General features: G+C 45.0%; 1 long non-coding RNA gene across 1 annotated transcript in view; it reads left to right on the forward strand.

The window, feature by feature from the left end:
• The window catches only part of LOC138680547 (uncharacterized), a 138,043-nt gene that overhangs the window by 55,650 nt on the left and 62,363 nt on the right, over window positions 1-20,030 (forward strand). The window contains exon 2 of the long non-coding RNA XR_011321650.1: window positions 8,966-9,065. This is a non-coding gene — a long non-coding RNA (uncharacterized lncRNA). The remainder of the gene's footprint in view (window positions 1-8,965; window positions 9,066-20,030) is intronic.

Below are 20,030 nucleotides of genomic sequence, written 5' to 3' on the forward strand. Positions count from 1 at the left end.
ACGTTTTTAATGATAGCATTTCGGTGCAGATACGTTCTTTTGATCGTCCGTTATTGCATTTTAATGCAATGTCGCGGCGACCAAAAAAAGTAATTCTGGCGTTTCGAGTTTTTTTCCCGCTACGCTGTTTAGCGATCAGGTTAATACTTTTTTTTATTTGATAGATCGGGCAATTCTGAGCGCGGCGATACCAAATATGCGTAGATTTGATATTTTTTTTATTGATTTATTTTGATTGGGGCGAAAGGGGGGTGATTTAAACTTTTATGTTTTTTTTATTTTTTTCACATTTTTTTAAACTTTTTTTTTTTAACTTTTGCCATGCTTCAATAGCCTCCATGGGAGGCTAGAAGCAGGCACAGCACGATCGGCTCTGCTACATAGCAGCGATCTGCTGATCGCTGCTATGTAGCAGAATTGCACGTGTGCTGTGAGTGCCGACCACAGGGTGGCGCTCACAGCGACGGGCAATCAGTAACCATAGAGGTCTCAAGGACCTCTATGGCTACAATGGAGACTCATCGCCGACCCCCGGACATGTGACGGGGGTCGGCGATGACGTCATTTCCGGCCGCCCGGCCGGAAGCGGTAGTTAAATGCCGCTGTCTGCGTTTGACAGCGGCATTTAACTAGTTAATAGGTGCGGGCAGATCGCAATTCTGCCCGCGCCTATTACGGGCACATGTCAGCTGTTCAAAACAGCTGACATGTCCCGGCTTTGGTGCGGGCTCACCGCGGAGCCCTGCATCAAAGCAGGGGAGCCGGCATCGGACGGTATAGTACGTCCGATGCCGGTAAGGGGTTAATCTCTCACAAAAAAAAAAAAAAAAAAGGAACTGTCCTTCAATTACTATCTCCCTGCAGTAATCTCAGCCAGGTATGGCAGGCAGCAATAAGGAGTGGACTGATGCACAAATTAAATAAAAAGTGTGGACAAACAAACAAGATAGCTGTGCAGAAAGGAAGGAACAAGAGGATTTGTGCTTTGAAAAAAGCAGTTGGTTTGCACAGCGGCGTACACACAGCAATGCAGCTATCAGGGAGCCTTCTAGGGCAGCCCAATGAGCTACAGCGCTGAGGAAAAAAAAAAATGTAGCTTCCACTATCCCTGCACACCGAAGGTGGTGTTGGGCAGTGGAAATCGCTACAGCACAAGCGGTTTGGTGGTTAATGGACCCTGCCTAACGCTATCCCTGCTTCTGACGAAGCGGCAGCAACCTCTCCCTAAGCTCAGATCAGCAGCAGTAACATGGCGGTCGGCGGGAACGCCCCTTTATAGCCCCTGTGACGCCGCGGACAGCAAGCCAATCACTGCAATGCCCTTCTCTAAGATGGTGGGGACCAGGACCTATGTCATCACGCTGCCCACACTCTGCGTTTACCTTCATTGGCTGAGAAATGGCGCTTTTCGCATCATTGAAACGCGACTTTGGCGCGAAAGTCGCGTACCGCATGGCCGACCCCGCACAGGGGTCGGATCGGGTTTCATGAAACCCGACTTTGCCAAAAGTCGGCGACTTTTGAAAATGAACGACCCGTTTCGCTCAACCCTAATCCTCACCCATCACTAGAACGATAGTCACACAAGCCCACTAGCTCTGATTCTTCAAGACTAACGGCTTACTTGCTGGTCTTCATGAGGGAGCTTGTTGGAGTTCGATGCTCATGATCCATTAAGAGGTGCACATGACTGACTTAATATTTCTGGCATAAGTTAAGCCATAGCTTGTCATGAATTAGAAAAGCTGTGGCATCCCTGCACTGCCATGCCCCATCCAGCCCTGTCCCACTCACTTTGGTGGGCTGGTAGAAACTGAAGTGAAAACACCAAACTCAAAAAAAAATTTGTGACATTTCAAAGCAATTGATGCCATAATTCTTCTGAAATTGCTTTGATAAATTAGAGCCAGTCAGTCTATTTATTGTCCATAGGGCCGTCCAAGATTTAACTGACCAGGTACAACTGTAACAAAAGTTTTTTTGTGTGTGTATTCCAATTAGTTTAACACCATAGAAAGCAACAAAATATCAACACTGTGCTTTGCTGTTCAATATATGACCAATGTCCTCCTATTTAGCATCACTTGGTGCTTCATATCTTCAAGTTCACTGGCTTTATAGTACACTAAAAGCAAAAGTCAGATGGAATTACTGGAAAATAGTCAGAAAGGTCTCACTTTCCCCATTATGTGCAGACTGCGTACAGTGAGACAGCAGAGCATGAAGTCTATGTGATGGATTTTTAGACAATAACTGCAGAGAACCGAGTGATGTTGGAGGAAGAGGACATTGTTTTGATGTTTTGTAAACCTTATGGGCACTAAGATAAATGACAATCAGTGAAGGCAAAAAATTCACTTCACATGGACTTGCTCTCTCAAGTCACAAGGAATACAGATGGGGTTGTCAAATGAAAAGACAGCAAATCTCTTTATGATATAAAATGACAATGTATTTCAGGTTAGAATTGAAGGGGTAGTCCAGGTTTTGCATGGAAGTCTCAAATCACTCTATATCACCAAGTGGTTGTATGAACACAGGTATCCATACTTCTGGCTACATTCCGACTAGACATGCGTGAACTTGCTCAATTCATTTGTAGTTATAATTTGTCTGGGAGTATGCATAGTGCCCACACACGATGCTGTTACTGGAGAATACTGACAGAGCATGCCATTTGTGCTGTGAGGATTCACCAGTCTGCAGCCACACACAGTGACTGCAGACATTCATGCCATATCGGGACAACTCCTTTATCCCCTTTCTCAGGTCCCATGATGCTGTATATAAAGCGGTCATTTAGACACAAATACATAATTGGCTGATTATATCATAAGAGTAAATGTCAACAAAAGAAATATCGCTAACCATTTTTTTAGGAGTGAAATAAATAGCAATATTGTAAGTTGTTGTTGTAAGTACCGTATTTTTCTGACCATAAGACGCACTTATTTCCCTCCATATTTGGGAGGAAGGTGTGGGTGCGTCTTATGGTAGGAATGTAACGTGGGGAGGGGGCAGCAGCGAGTGGGATTGCACTGGGAGGCAGGAGGCAGAAAATGTCCCTGCCTGGCTTTAGGAATCAGTGTTGGGGAAACCACATGGTGCCGATCATTAAAGTGCAGTGAATATTTGTTAGCTGCTCCCCACCCACCTGCCAGCTGAGCAGTGAGCCTGAGCAGCAAATGAATTCTCCTTTGCAGGGACACACATGGTTTCCCCAGCGCTGGATTCCTGCAGCAGCTGGGGACATCTGTGTGTCTGTTGGAGGAGGCAGCAGCAGGGGCCAGGGGAGACAAGATCGCTGCATACCTGCCTGCCGGGGCTTTGCTGGATGCTGAGTGCTCCAGCACAAGGACCTGTGTGATGTCAGGAGTGGGCAGGCTGGAGCATCACATGGCAGCACAGAGCCCTCCCTCTTCGGATGTCATCACAGGTCCTGCAGACACCACACTACAATCTGCAAGCTTACTCCTGTGCTGTGGAGAGGCAGGGAGAGCTCTGTGGTGTCATGGGATGGGATGCTCCAGCATTTTACCTCACCACAGTGTTGCTGGCTGCCACAATTAAAAGGTTAGTCACTACAACACACAATAAAGCACTCGGCCACTTCTGTGGTGAACTATAACTCCCAGCATGCCATAGGATCTGCAGGACATGCTGGGAGTTATAGTTCTCCCAATGGGATCTCAAAGCAGCACTCCAGTGTTATTTTTCAGTGCTGAAGTGGTGCTTTAAATATAAGCCCTGTGCCCCAATTCTTATACTCATCCTCCAGCGTCTTCATATAGTACTTTACAGCCACCACACTGGTCCCATAGCTTCCAACATAATAGCATACTATTATATATAATAACAACACATATAATAGTATGTTTATGTTATTAAATATTTTACCACCTTTTTTGCTTCAATTATGTTTTTCCCAATTTTCCTCCTCTAAAACCTGGGTGCGTCTTATAGTCCGGTGCGTCTTATTGTTCAAAAAATACAATATTTGTTGAAGACTGTTTTAATCTAAATAAAATAAATAAATCATCCAATTTTGGATTTGCTAAAATAACATATCTAATTAATTAAAATATCATAGTGTACACATAAGAAATAGTACAGGGCCACTTCTTCTAGGAGGCAAGATAAGCATCTTCCTTAGGCAGTAGTCTAAAGTGAGTCAACGATGGCCAAAAATGCCGTACTCTAATATCCGAGTGTACAAATGTATCCCTAGTAATGCAATAGATTAACCCCTTCATGCCGCGGCCCTTTTTCATTTTTGTGTTTTCGTTTTTCGCTCCCCTCATTCCCAGAGCCATAACTTTTTTATTTTTCCGTCAATATGGCCATGTGAGGGCTTGGTTTTTGCGTGCCGAGCTAACGTTTTTAATGATACCACATTTGTGTAGATATGTTCTTTTGATCGCCCATTATTGCATTTGAATGCAATGTCATGGCAACCAAAAAAAACGTAATTCTGGCGTTTCAAATTTTTTTCTCGCTACGCTGTTTAGCGATCAGGTGAATGCTTTTTTTTACTGATAGATCGGGCGATTCTGAACGCGGCGATACCAAATATGTGCAGGTTTGATATTTTTTTATTGTTATATTTTGGATGGGGCGAAAGGGGGGTGATTTAAACTTTCATATTTTTTTATTTTTTTTTCATATTTTTAAAAACATTTTTTTTAAACTTTTGCCATGCTTCAATAGCCTCCATGGGAGGCTAGAAGCTGGCCCCACTCGATCGGCTCTGCTACATAGCAGCGAACATCAGATCGCTGCAATGTAGCTGAATTGCAGGTGTGCTATGAGCGCCGACCACAGGGGGGCGCTCACAGCAGGCCGGCATCAGTAACCATAGAGGTCTCAAGGACCTCTGTGGTTACCATCCTGACGCATCGCCGACCCCGATCATGTGACGGGGGTCGGCGATGCGCTCATTTCCGGCCGCGCGGCCGTTAAATGCCGCTGTCAGCGTTTGACAGCGGCATTTAACAGGTTAATAGCTGTGGGTGAATCGCGATTTCACCCGCCGCTATTGCGCGCACATGTCAGCTGTAGAAAATAGTTGACATGTCGCGACTTTGATGTGGGCTCACCGCCGGAGCCCACATCAAAGGGGGAGACACCACATGCGCAGTAATAGTACTGCTCATGTCTTGAAGGGTGTAGTGGTATTACCATCTTCAACATCCTATCAAAATGTGTAGTAGGCATAATAATAATAATATTAGCAAATACCTCCAATTAGAAATGTAGCATAGATTTTCTGATTCGCTATGTGGCTTTCCTCATGTGCAGGCATTGCAGGACCTTAGGTATCCATGGTTATGACCACTAGTAACAAGCTAACTAACTCACTATATCAGTGGTGGTTATAATAATTGCTAACTATGGTGCTGAAATGCCTGCACATGAGGAAAGAGACATCGCAAATCAGAAAACCTATACTACATTTATAAATGGAGGTATTTGCTAATATCATTGCATTTACTATATATTGGGATAGGATTTTAGAGATGGGAATACACTTACAGGTCCTTCTCAAAAAATTAGCATATAGTGTTAAATTTCATTATTTACCATAATGTAATGATTACAATTAAACTTTCATATATTATAGATTCATTATCCACCAACTGAAATTTGTCAGGTCTTTTATTGTTTTAATACTGATGATTTTGGCATACAACTCCTGATAACCCAAAAAACCTGTCTCAATAAATTAGCATATTTCACCCATCCAATCAAATAAAAGTGTTTTTTAATAACAAACAAAAAAACCAACAAATAATAATGTTCAGTTATGCACTCAATACTTGGTCGGGAATCCTTTGGCAGAAATGACTGCTTCAATGCGGCGTGGCATGGAGGCAATCAGCCTGTGACACTGCTGAGATGTTATGGAGGCCCAGGATGCTTCAATAGCGGCCTTAAGCTCATCCAGAGTGTTGGGTCTTGCGTCTCTCAACTTTCTCTTCACAATATCCCACAGATTCTCTATGGGGTTCAGGTCAGGAGAGTTGGCAGGCCAATTGAGCACAGTAATACCATGGTCAGTAAACCATTTACCAGTGGTTTTGGCACTGTGAGCAGGTGCCAGGTCGTGCTGAAAAATGAAATCTTCATCTCCATAAAGCATTTCAGCCGATGGAAGCATGAAGTGCTCCAAAATCTCCTGATAGCTAGCTGCATTGACCCTGCCCTTGATGAAACACAGTGGACCAACACCAGCAGCTGACATGGCACCCCACACCATCACTGACTGTGGGTACTTGACACTGGACTTCAGGCATTTTGGCATTTCCTTCTCCCCAGTCTTCCTCCAGACTCTGGCACCTTGATTTCCGAATGACATGCAAAATTTGCTTTCATCAGAAAAAAGTACTTGGGACCACTTAGCAACAGTCCAGTGCTGCTTCTCTGTAGCTCAAAAGTGGCTTTACCTGGGGAATGCGGCACCTGTAGCCCATTTCCTGCACACGCCTGTGCACGGTGGCTCTGGATGTTTCCACACCAGACTCAGTCCACTGCTTTCTCAGGTTCCCCAAGGTCTGGAATCGGTCCTTCTCCACAATCTTCCTCAGGGTCCGGTCTCCTCTTCTCGTTGTACAGCGTTTTCTGCCACATTGTTTCCTTCCAACAGACTTACCATTGAGGTGCCTTGATACAGCACTCTGGGAACAGCCTATTTGTTGAGAAATTTCTTTCTGGGTCTTACCCTCTTGCTTGAGGGTGTCAATGATGGCCTTCTTGACATCTGTCAGGTCGCTAGTCTTACCCATGATGGGGGTTTTGAGTAATGAACCAGGCAGGGAGTTTATAAAAGCCTCAGGTATATTTTGCATGTGTTTAGAGTTAATTAGTTGATTCAGAAGATTAGGGTAATAGGTCGTTTAGAGAACCTTTTCTTGATATGCTAATTTATTGAGACAGGTTTTTTGGGTTATCAGGAGTTGTATGCCAAAATCATCAGTATTAAAACAATAAAAGACCTGACAAATTTCAGTTGGTGGATAATGAATCTATAATATATGAAAGTTTAATTGTAATCATTACATTATGGTAAATAATGAAATTTAACACTATATGCTAATTTTTTGAGAAGGACCTGTATAAGTCAAAGTGCATGGCGCAGGGTGAGGAACTGAACTCGCTCCACATGCAGTAGTTACCAGTTGTGATCATCAGCAGGCCTCTGTCTTTCACAGCAGCAGTCAGAGCAAAGCATTAAACACTGTCTCCATCTGCTTCTTTATAGGGAATCTTCTGACGAGGGTTCCACCTGAATCATGTATTTCAGAGATTTACATGGAAACTCTGGTGTAAGTGCTCAGGAAAAATTTGAGCCTTGCCTTAATGCAATCTATTAAGAGGCAGAATGAACAAATCAACAGCAAGTCAAGAATTGGTTCTATTTATTTTTAACGCTGTTCTTCTAGTGGTATAACTGATTAGACACCTTTATTCTTCAGGTTAATGTTACATTCATATCGGTTCTTTATGTTTGGCTGCTATCCCACAGTAAAAACACTTTTTATTGCATGCATCATCATCAGGGCCGGCTCCAGGATTTTGTGGGCCCCGGGCAAAAGAGTCTCAGTGGGCCCACGTACCACGATTCATGATGCACAGATACGGAGGAGAAATATAGATATACTACATAGGGCCTAGCCTTCCCCCTCATCCTTCACATAGGCAGATATGCACACACACAATACGCAGACATACACACACATCTACAGTACGCAGAAATGCGCACTCACACAAAGACACACACACAATACGCAGACATGCACACACACAATTACGCAGACATGCACACACACACAATACGCAGACATGCACACACACAATACGCAGACGTACACACACACAATACGCAAACATACACATACAGTACGCAGACATGCTGCACACACATACAGTACTCAGACATGCACACACACACGCAGCACTCAGACATGCACACACACAATACGCAGACATGGGCGCACACACACACAATACGCAGACATACACACACAATACGCAGACATACACATACAGTATGCAGACATGCTGCACACACATACAGTTCTCAGACATGCACACACACACAATACGCAGACATGCGCATACACACACAATACGCAGACATGCACACACACACAATACGCAGACATGCGCACACACACACAATACGCAGACATGCGCACACACATACAATACGCAGACATACACATGCAATACGCAGACATGCACACAAATACAATACGCAGACATGCACACAAATACAATACACAGATATACACATACAATACGCAGATATTTACATACATATATTTGAAGACAAATTCACAAAAAAACATAAATATGTACAGTCAAACACACTGATATACACAGATATGCACATCATACAGGCATACACAGACATACAGACAGACACAACACACAAGTCTCACTCACCTCCCCCAGGCTTATCACCCATCAGGCTCCTCTGGCATGTGGATATGGAGGGAGTGCTGCTTGATCGATGGCCGTCACTTAAACAGACATGGCCACCCACAGTGCATGCTGCAGCTGTGTCTGTTACTAATGATGCGGTCAGGCAGACACTGTGCCTTTAACTTTGCTTGTGTGTCCGCCCGGCCGCGTCATTACTAGCAGAAGCAGAGACATCGCTGCAGAGTGCACTGTGCGTGGCCACGTTTATTTAAGTGACAGCTGAGCTCAAGTAGTGGCGAAGCTGCTGGGGGAGCAGCCCGGGCTCCCTGGTATCCCGGCCTCGAGTCGGCCCCCCCATTTGTTCAGGGCCCCGGCATTTGCCCCAGTACGCCGGGTGCTGACGCCGGCCCTGATCATCATCATATTTTGAGAGCTATAATTTTTCTATATTTCTGCTGAGGGGCGAGTTGATGTTTATATTGGTACCATTTTCAGGCACATGACATTTTTTGATTGCTTTCTATTCCAATTTCTTTTAAAGGCATAATGAACAAAATCCAGCAATTCAGGAATTTTTGGATGGGTTTCTTTTCATGCCATTCAACAAGTGGTAAAAGTGATAAGGCTACTTTATTCTTCAGGTAAGTACAATTACAGCAATACCACATTTATTTTTTTTATGTTTTGCCACTTTTACACAATGAAAATTATTTTATAGAAAAAAGGAATTGTTTTTGCGTTGCTATTTTCTGAGAGCCACAACTTTTATATTTTTGTTTGCTGACAGAGTTGTATCGTAGCTTGTTTTTTTTTGTGGAACAAGATGGCGTTCTCTGCAATATTTTAAATTCGACTTTTTGATCGCATGTTATTCCACTTTTTATTTGGTGAGAAGAAAAAAAGCATAGTTTTTTAATCAAAGTTTCTAAGGCTACTTTCACACTTGCGTTTTTAGCAATCCGTCGCAATCCGTCGTTTTGGGAAAAAAACGGATCCTGCAAATGTGCTCAAAGGATGTGTTTTTTACGGATGGTCACACGTCACATCCGTCGTGCAACGCATCCGTCGTGTTTTGGCGGACGGTCGGCCCTAAAAAACGTTCAAGTGAAGGTTTTTTTGCCCATCACTTCCGCCATTTTCTACCGCGCATGTGTGGCCGAAACTCCGCCCCTCCTCCCCAGACTTCAGAATGGGCAGCGGATGCGTTGAAAAACTGCATCCGCTGCCCACATCGTGCACAAATTTCACAACGCGTTTGTACGCTGGCCCGACGCATAGCGACGGACCCGTACCGACACAAGTGTGAAAGAGGCCTTAATGAGCGTTGAATTAAAAAAGAACAGAAAAAAATGGCGTGGGCTCCCGCACAATTTTCTGCGTCAGAGGGGGAAAGCCGACAGCCGGGGACCAATATCTGTAGCCTGCTATGAATATCATCCCGCAGCTGTCTGCGTAACGTTTACTGGCTAGTAAAATAGGGGGACCCCCCAAAAAAATGACGTGGGGTCCCCCTATATTTTATAGCCAGAAAGGCTACGCAGACAGTTGTGGGCTGATATTCATAGTCTAGAGAGGGGCCATGGATATTGGCCCCCCAGCTACAAATACCAGTCCGCAGCCGCCCCAGAAATGGCGCATCTTTAAGATGCGCCAATTCCAGAACTTAGCCCCTCTCTTCTCACTCCCATGTAGTGGTGGGATATGGGGTAATAAGGGGTTAATGTCACCTTGCTATTGTAAGGTGACATTAAGCCGGGTTAATAACGGAGAGGCGTCAATAAGACACCTATCCATTATTAATCCAATAGTAATAAAGGATTAATAAAACACACACACATTAGGAAAAAAGTATTTTAATATTTTTCATTTAACCATACTTACCATACTTCAGCACCTGCAAAAAACGCAAAATAATAAACCGTATACTACCTGTTCGCCGTAGTCCAATTAATAACGAGTGTCCCACGACGATCTCCCCTATAAAACAGTGACATTGGGTAATGTCACTGCTCTATAGGACCCTCAGTGTCACACTGACAGGAGACAATGGCTCCTGCAGTGCATCACTGAGAGGTTACCTTAGGACAAAGTCTCACTTTATGGCAATTGCTGCGTGGGAAAATTTCTCATACAGCAATGCCAAAAGTGAGACTAGGGACTATTTTTTTTTACAGCGGCGGAGGAATACAGTGTGGAAGGATACCTTCCTCCCGTCATTGTGTTCCTGCAGCCCCTAGAGAGCGGTCGCAACAGCTGATACTGCCGTTCTTAACGGGAGATCGTCGTGGGAAACTCGTGGATTTCTGCAGACAGGGAGTATATTGGTTGTTTGTTATTTTCATATTTTTTTACAGATGACAATGGCTTCGGGGAACAAAGTGACAAGTAATGGTGAATATGAACTCTATGTTTAATGTACTGTATGTCTGTATGTATGTACTGTATGTAATGTATGTAGCATGTATGTAGCATGTATGTAGCATGTATGTAGTATGTATGTTGTTTTTTTTCATTCAACACATTAGCCGGATGATGGGACTACTACTGTCCCATCATTGGCTAATGTGTCAATCACTGTCACTGTACTGTAGTAGGCATCATCCGATGGGACTTGTAGTCCCATAGGATGATGCCTGCACACAGGCACAGAGCCCTGGCACGCCGCACAGAGCCTCGGCACGTCACACAGAGCCCCGTCACGCCGCACAGAGCACCGGCACGCTGCACAGAGCCCGCATGATGCACAGAGCCCCGCACGCCGCACAGAGCCCCGGCATGCCACACACAGTGCCCTGCACGCCGCACAGAGCCCCAGCACACACGCACAGAGCCCCACACGCTGCACAGAGCCCGGGCACACATGCACAGAGCCCCGGCATGCCGCATAGAGCCCCGCACGCCTCACAGAGCCCTGGCACACTGCACAGAGCCCCAGCAGGCCCGCACAGACCCCCGGCAGGCACGCACAGACCCCCGGGAAGCACGCACAGACCCCCGAGAGGCCCGTACAGATCCCCGTCAGGCCCGCACAGACCCAGCCCGCACACACAGACATGTACAGTGTCCCTCCACGCACCGCCCACACTCTTCCCCCCTCTAGAACAGGATGTAGAAGGACAGAAAGGGCTTATTTACATTCTGATATTTGTGTCCCATTGACTTGCATTGGTATCGGGTATCGGTATTGGCGATATTCGATATTTTTTGGATATCGGCCAATCCAATCCGATACCGATACTTCTGGATATCCGAAGGTATAGCTTAACACTACTAGTGACAAATAAAGTGCAGTGCTTTGTGCTAGACACATACAATACATTGATATTAGTATTCTACAGTTTAATGAGCAATAATATAGCAGCTGTTTATGATTAATCAATTCATGACTCACCCCTTCCTGCTTATACACTATCGCGCCGATATCAGCATCCTGCAGTTGCTACTGCACATGTCACAGTTGAAAAAAAGTTGAGGGAAATATATTACTTCCGGCTCATGCGCAGTACGTGATCATCATTCACCGCACCATAACAATTCAAGATAAGAGGAAGGGCAATACAGAAAAGAATCCTGCGTCTGTGTCAGTAACTGCTTACATGTAATTATGATCACAAAAGATAGCATATACTACAGATCTATAGTTAGAGAATAATGGCAGTTAAAAGATGCTAAAAGAAATAAAGGGAACACTAAAATCCCACATCCTAGATATCACAAAATGAAATATTCCAGTTGTAAATTTTTATTCATGACACAGTGGAATGCGTTGAGAACAATAAAACCTAAAAATTATCAATGTAAATCACAATATCCCACAGAGGTCTGGAGTTGGAATGATGCTCAAAATGAAAGGGGAAAATGAAGTTAACGGCTGATCCAGCTTCAGTGGAAATGCCTCAAGACAAGGAAATTATGCTCAGTAGTGTGTGTGACCTCCACATGCCTGTATGACCTCTCTACAATGCCTGGGCATGCTCCTGATGAGGCGGTGGATGGTCTCCTGAGGGATCTCCTCCCAGACCTGGACTAAAGCATCCGCCAACTCCTGGACAGTCTGTGGTGCAACGTGATGTTGGTGTATGGTGTGAGACATGATGTCCCAGATTTGTTCAATCGGATTCAGGTCTGGGGAATGGGCAGGCCAGTTCATAGCTTCAATGCCTTTATCTTGCAGGAACTGCTGACACACTCCAGCCACATGAGGTCTGGCATTGTCCTGCATTAGGAGGAACCCAGTGCCAACCACACCAGCATATGGTCTCACAAGGGGTCTGAGGATCTCATCTCGGTACCTAATGGCAGTCAGGCTACCTCTGGTGAGACACATGGAGGGCTGTGCCGCCCTCCAAAGAAATGCCACCTCACACCATTACTGACCCTCTGCGAAATCGGTCATGCTGAAGGATGTTGCAGGCATCAGATCGCTCTCCACAGCGTCTCCAGACTCTGTCACGTCTGTCACATGTGCTCAGTGTGAACATTTCATCTGTGAAAAGCACAGGGTGCCAGTGGTGAATTTGCTAATCCTGGTGTTCTGTGGCAAATGGCAAGCATCCTGCACGGTGTTGGGTTGTGAGCAGAACCTGTTATGACCTGGTGGTAAGGACAATAATGGACCTGGTGGTTAAGAGCACACGGAATGACCTGATAGTTACTAATAACACAGAACAAGCTCTGAGACGTGGGAACTCTGCTGACCGCAATCCCTAATCCTATCAACCACACTAGAAATAGCCGTGGATTGCTCCTAACGCTCCCTATGCAACTCGGCACAGCCTAAGGAACTAGCTAGCCCTAAAGATAGAAAAATAAAGCCTACCTTGCCTCAGAGAAATTCCCCAAAGGAAAAGGCAGCCCCCCACATATAATGACTGTGAGTAAAGATGAAAATACAAACACAGAGATGAAATAGATTAAGCAAAGTGAGGCCCGACTTACTGAACAGACTGAGGATAGGAAAGGTAGCTTTGCGGTCAGCACAAAAACCTACAAAAAGACCACGCAGAGGGCGCAAAAAGACCCTCCGCACCGACTCACAGTGAATACAGCTGCAGTCACTGTTATTTCAGCATTTTGACATATATTGCAGTTATTTATGTTTTTTGTCTTATATTGAGTTATGTAATGTGTTTTGACATTGACAGATTGTTATTTTGATCCTTATTTTTCTTTTTTTCTATTTTGTATAATCTCTGTATTACATTAGATAAACTTGCTCTGAGGAAGGTCCACAAAGGACCGAAAACGTTTAGCAAGATACGAGCTACAGCTGATCTGTTTGTCCTGATGCAAAATAAATGACTTTATTTTCTACAAGCATTGTTGAGTGCCAAGCTTTTTGATACACTTGATAATAACACTAAAGACGTGTTCACGCATTCATTGCATGTGCCGGTCAACTATGTATGCCAATACAATAAAATGATGTCTCGTCTACCTATTCTCTCGGTTTATTTCACATAAGTCTTATATATGAGAATATTCTAAAATATTCTGTCATTTAATAGTAAATTACAGCTTTTCTACAGTTGCATGGGATTTGGGGTTAGATCTGTAAAGGAACTGTTCGGCTGCGTGCCCACGATCAGAAATAGCATTTTGGACGCAGCGTATTTTCGCTGCTTACAAAATGCTGCGTTGTACATTACAAGCACAGTGGATGGGATTTATAGAAATCCCGTGCCCACTGTGCTTTTTTGTAACGCTGCGTAAACTCACCTAGATGTGGGTTTCCGAGCCGCAGCATGTGAATTTCTGTAGCGGAGACGCTTAGTCCCCTCCCCCCCCCCCCTATTTTCCCCAGTAGACTTACTGCTGCAATATGCCTACTCACCCATCCAGATCAGCCAGTTATATTTAGGCAATGCAGGTTTTATTCATTGCATAAATAAATATTACTGTGTTATCCATTTAGGAAGTCACTGCTGGTTGAATATTTTTCACAGTGGGCAGCACGGTGGCGCAGTAGTTAGCACAGCAGCCTTGCAGCGCTGGAGTCCTGGGTTCAAACCCCACTAAGGCTACGTTCACATTTGCGTTGTGCGCCGCTGCATCGGCGACGCAACGCACAACGCAAACAAAAACGCAACAAAACGCACGCAAAAACGCTGCGTTTTGCGACACATGCGTCGTTTTTTGCCGAAATTTGGACGCAAGAAAAATGCAACTTGTTGCGTTTTCTTGGCCCGACGCTTGCGGCAAAAAAAAAACGCATGCGTCGCACAACGCAGCACAAAAAGACGCATGCGTCCCCCATGTTAAATATAGGGGCGCATGACGCATGCTTCACCCGACGCAAACATGCATAACGCTAATGTGAACGTAGCCTAAGGACAACATCTGCCAAGAGTTTGTATGTTCTCTCCGTGGTTGTGTGCGTTTCCTCCGGGTTCTCCGGTTTCCTCCCACATTCCAAAGCCATATAGATATAGAATTTAGATTGTGAGCCCCAACAGGGACAGCAATGATAATGTGTGCAAACTGTAAAGCGCTGCGGAATATGTTAGCGCTATATAAAAATAAAGATAAAATAAATAAAATAAATAAAATAAAATACACTTAAATGGAACCTGTCACCAGGTTAAGCCAATAAGAGTTGCGGCACCACCTTTCAGGGCTGATATACAGAATTCCATAATGCTGTATGTCTTCCCCGAACCTGATTTGGAAGAACTGAAAAATAACTTTTATTATACTCACCTGCGGGGAGGTCTCGTCTGAGGGGTGTCACTCTTCTTGATATGATGCATACCATCTTCTTGCTATGCCATCCTCCTTGTTTCTTCATGTGGATCATCCGACCCTGCATTATACACACAGTCTCCCCGACATTGTGCTCTTTTGCAGGCATACTTATCTGCCCTGTTGAGGGCAGAGCAAATTACTGCAGTGCACAGGTGCCAGAAAATGTCAGAGAGGTCAAGTGCCTGGGCACTGCAGGACTTTGCTCTGCCCTCAGCAGATAAGTACGCCTGCATAGGAGCACGATGCCATGGAGATTGTTTGAATTATGTAGGAACGTGTCATCCACACGAAGCATGTAGGAGGACAGCATCACAAGGAGATGGGAGATGCCGGACCAAGACCTGTGACACCCTTCGGACCGGACTGCCTCACAGGTGAGTACAATAAAAGTTATTTTTATTCTCTTACAAGTCGGGTTTGGGGCTTATCTACTGCATTATAGAATGCTGTATATCAGGGCTGAAAGGTTGTGGCTGTAACTTGTATCAGCCTAACCTGGTAACAGGTTCCCTTTAATGTTTTTGAGCGCTTGAAAGAATTCAATGGTAGGGATTTATACTCCTCTATTTCTGGTAAGCATCTCCCCAACATGAGCCAGTGTCGTATGATAATAAGGGTTGAGCGAAACGGATCGGAAAAATTCAAAAATCGCCGACTTTCGGCAAAGTCGGGTTTCATGAAACCCGACCCGATCCTAGTGTGGGATCGGCCATGAGGTCGGCGATCTCCGCGCCAAAGTCGCGTTTCGTATGACGCTTTCAGCACCATTTTTCAGCCAATGAAGGAGGACGCAGAGTGTGGGCAGCGTGATGAGAAGGGCATGACAGTGATTGAATTGCTTTCTGTGGCATCACAGGGGTTATAAAGGGGCGTGCACACTGACCGCCATCTTAATTCTGCCGATCGTAGCATAGGGAGAGGATGCCGCAGCTTCATCAGAAAAAGGGATATAGTTAGGGAGGGAAGATTAAGCTCCGAAACTGCTTGTGCTGTAGCGATTTCCACTGTCCAACACCACCATTTGTTTGCAGGGACAGTGGAGGCTATATTTTTGTGCATCAGCTCTGTAGCTTTTTAGGCTGCCTTATAAGGCTCCCTGATAGCTGCATTGCTGTTTGCACACCGCTGTGCAAACCAACTGCTTTTTTAAAAGCAAAAATCCTGTTGCTCCTTTCTGCACAGTTATCTTGTTTATTTGTCCACACTTTTGTGTGCAGCAGTCCTTTTTATTGCTGCCATACTTCTCATGAGATCATTGTAGGGAGATTGAAATTGTACTACAGTCCTTGTATTTTTTCATATATCTTCCAGCCACTTTCTGCCACTTACATTGTGTTGTTTTATGCAATGGGCCTGAGTGTAATGAACTGGTGATTCAGAAACACAATGGACTTGGTGGTTAAGAGCACACAAAGTGACCTGATAGTTACTAATAACATAGGACGAGCTCTGAGACGTGGGAACTCTGCTGACCGCAATCCCTAATCCTATCACACCACACTAGAGGTAGCCGTGGAGCGCTCCTGACCAGACCTAGGCGCCTCGGGCACAGCCTGAGAAACTAGCTAGCCCTGAAGATAGAAAAATAAGCCTACCTTGCCTCAGAGAAATTCCCCAAAGGAAAAGGCAGCCCCCCACATATAATGACTGTGAGTAAAGATGAAAATACAAACACAGAGATGAAATAGGTTTTAGCAAAATGAGGCCCGACTTACTGAATAGACCGAGGATAGTAAAGATAGCTTTGTGGTCAGCACAAAAACCTACAAACAACCACGAAGAGGGCGCAAAAAGACCATCCGTACCGACTAACGGCACGGAGTATCCTGGTACTCTCGGAAGATGTCATGCATAAAGGACTGAAACACTGATGGAGCATTAGAAAGCCCGAATGGCATAACCAGGTACTCAAAATGGCCCTCGGGCGTATTAAATGCTGTTTTCCATTCATCGCCCCGTTTAATACTCACAAGATTATACGCACCACGAAGATCTATCTTGGTGAACCAACTAGCCCCCTTAATCCGAGCAAACAAATCAGACAGCAGCGGCAAGGGGTAATGAAATTTGACTGTGATTTTATTTAGAAGGCGGTAGTCAATACAAGGTCTCAGCGAACCATCCTTCTTGGCCACAAAAAAGAACCCTGCTCCCAATGGCGACGATGACGGGCGAATATGACCCTTCTCCAAGGATTCCTTTACGTAACTCCGCATAGCGGCATGCTCAGGCACAGACAAATTAAACAGTCGACCTTTAGGAAACTTACTACCAGGAATCATATCTATAGCACAATCGCAATCCCTATGCGGAGGTAGGGCACTGGACTTGGGCTCATCAAATACATCCCGGTAATCCGACAAGAACTCTGGGACCTCAGAAGGGGTGGATGATGAAATAGACAGAAATGGAACATCACCATGTACCCCCTGACAACCCCAGCTGGACACAGACATTGATTTCCAATCCAATACTGGGTTATGGACTTGTAGCCATGGCAACCCCAACACGACCACATCATGCAGATTATGCAACACCAAAAAGCGAATATCCTCCTGATGCGCAGGAGCCATGCACATGGTCAGCTGGGTCCAGTACTGAGGCTTATTCTTGGCCAAAGGTGTAGCATCAATTCCTCTCAATGGAATAGGATACTGCAAGGGCTCCAAGAAAAACCCACAGCGCCTAGCATACTCCAAGTCCATCAAATTCAGGGCAGCGCCTGAATCCACAAATGCCATGACAGAATAGGATGACAAAGAGCAGATCAAAGTAACGGACAAAAGAAATTTCGACTGTACCGTACCAATGGTGGCAGACCTAGCGAACCGCTTAGTGCGCTTAGGACAATCGGAGATAGCATGAGTGGAATCACCACAGTAGAAACACAGCCCATTCTGACGTCTGTGTTCTTGCCGTTCAGCTCTGGTCAAAGTCCTATCGCACTGCATAGGCTCAGGTTTATGCTCAGATAATACCGTCAAATGGTGCACATTTTTACGCTCACGCAAGCGTCGACCGATCTGAATGGCCAAAGACATAGACTCATTCAGACCAGTAGGCATAGGAAATCCCACCATGACATCCTTAAGGGCTTCAGAGAGACCCTTTCTGAAAATTGCTGCCAGCGCACATTCATTCCATTGAGTGAGCACAGACCACTTCCTAAACTTCTGACAATATATCTCTACCTCATCCTGACCCTGACATAGAGCCAGCAAATTTTTCTCTGCCCGATCCACTGAATTAGGTTCATCATAAAGCAATCCGAGCGCCAGAAAAAACGCATCAATATTACATAATGCAGGATCTCCTGGCGCAAGGGAAAATGCCCAGTCTTGAGGGTCGCCGCGTAATAAAGAAATAATGATCTTAACTTGTTGAACTGGGTCACCAGAGGAGCGGGGTTTTAAAGCCAGAAACAGTTTACAATTATTTTTAAAACTCAGAAACTTAGCTCTATCTCCAGAAAACAAATCAGGAATAGGAATTCTTGGTTCTAACATAGAATTCTGAACCACAAAGTCTTGAATATTTTGTACTCTTGCAGTGAGATGATCCACACAAGAAGACAGACCTTTAATGTCCATCACTACACCTGTGTCCTGAACCACCCAAATGTCTAGGGGAAAAGAAAGACAAAACACAGTGCAGAGAAAAAAAAATGGTCTCAGAACTTCTCTTTTCCCTCTATTGAGAAGCATTAGTACTTTGCGCCTCCAGTACTGTTATGAACTGGTGATTCAGAAACACAATGGACCTGGTGGTTAAGAGCACACAAAGTGACCTGATAGTTACTAATAACATAGGACGAGCTCTGAGACGTGGGAACTCTGCTGACCGCAATCCCTAATCCTATCACACTACACTAGAGGTAGCCGTGGAGCGCTCCTGACTAGACCTAGGCGCCTCGGGCACAGCCTGAGAAACTAGCTAGCCCTGAAGATAGAAAAATAAGCCTACCTTGCCTCAGAGAAATTCCCCAAAGGAAAAGGCAGCCCCCCACATATAATGACTGTGAGTAAAGATGAAAATACAAACACAGAGATGAAATAGGTTTTAGCAAAATGAGGCCCGACTTACTGAATAGACCGAGGATAGTAAAAATAGCTTTGCGGTCAGCACAAAAACCTACAAACAACCACGCAGAGGGCGCAAATAGACCCTCCGTACCGACTAACGGCACGGAGGTGCTCCCTCTGCATCCCAGAGCTTCCAGCAAGCAAGAAAAACCAATATAGCAAGCTGGACAGAAAAAATAGCAAACAAAAGTAACACAAGCAGAACTTAGCTTATGCAGGGCAGACAGGCCACAAGACGATCCAGGAGAGAGCAAGACCAATACTGGAACATTGACTGGAGGCCAGGAACAAAGAACTAGGTGGAGTTAAATAGAGCAGCACCTAACGACTCAACCTCAACACCTGAGGAAGGAAACCCAGAAGCCGCAGCTCCACTCATATCCACCAGAGGAAGCTCATAGACAGAACCAGCCAAAGTACCACTCATGACCACAGGAGGGAGCTTGACCACAGAATTCACAACACCTGAGTTTTGGTTCAGTCTCCCCCAAAAAAGTGAGATTCAAATTCTCACAAAGTGGATATACTGCAGTCCTGTTAGTTTGTCGTATGCCAACCAGCCACTTTCTGCCACTTAGATTGCGTTGTTATATACACTGGGCCTGAGTTTTGGTTCAGTCTCCCCCCAAAAAAGTGAGATTCAAATTCTCACAAAGTGGATATACTGCAGTCCTGTTAGTTTGTCGTATGTCAGCCAGCCAATTTCTGCCACTAACATTGTGTTGCATTACAGGAGCTCGCTTGCCCTGCTGCTAGTGTGGTATCAGAAAGAGTCTCCAG

The sequence above is a fragment of the Ranitomeya imitator genome, chromosome 5 (assembly GCF_032444005.1).
Source record: "Ranitomeya imitator isolate aRanImi1 chromosome 5, aRanImi1.pri, whole genome shotgun sequence".
Classification (NCBI taxonomy): Eukaryota; Metazoa; Chordata; class Amphibia; order Anura; family Dendrobatidae; genus Ranitomeya; species Ranitomeya imitator.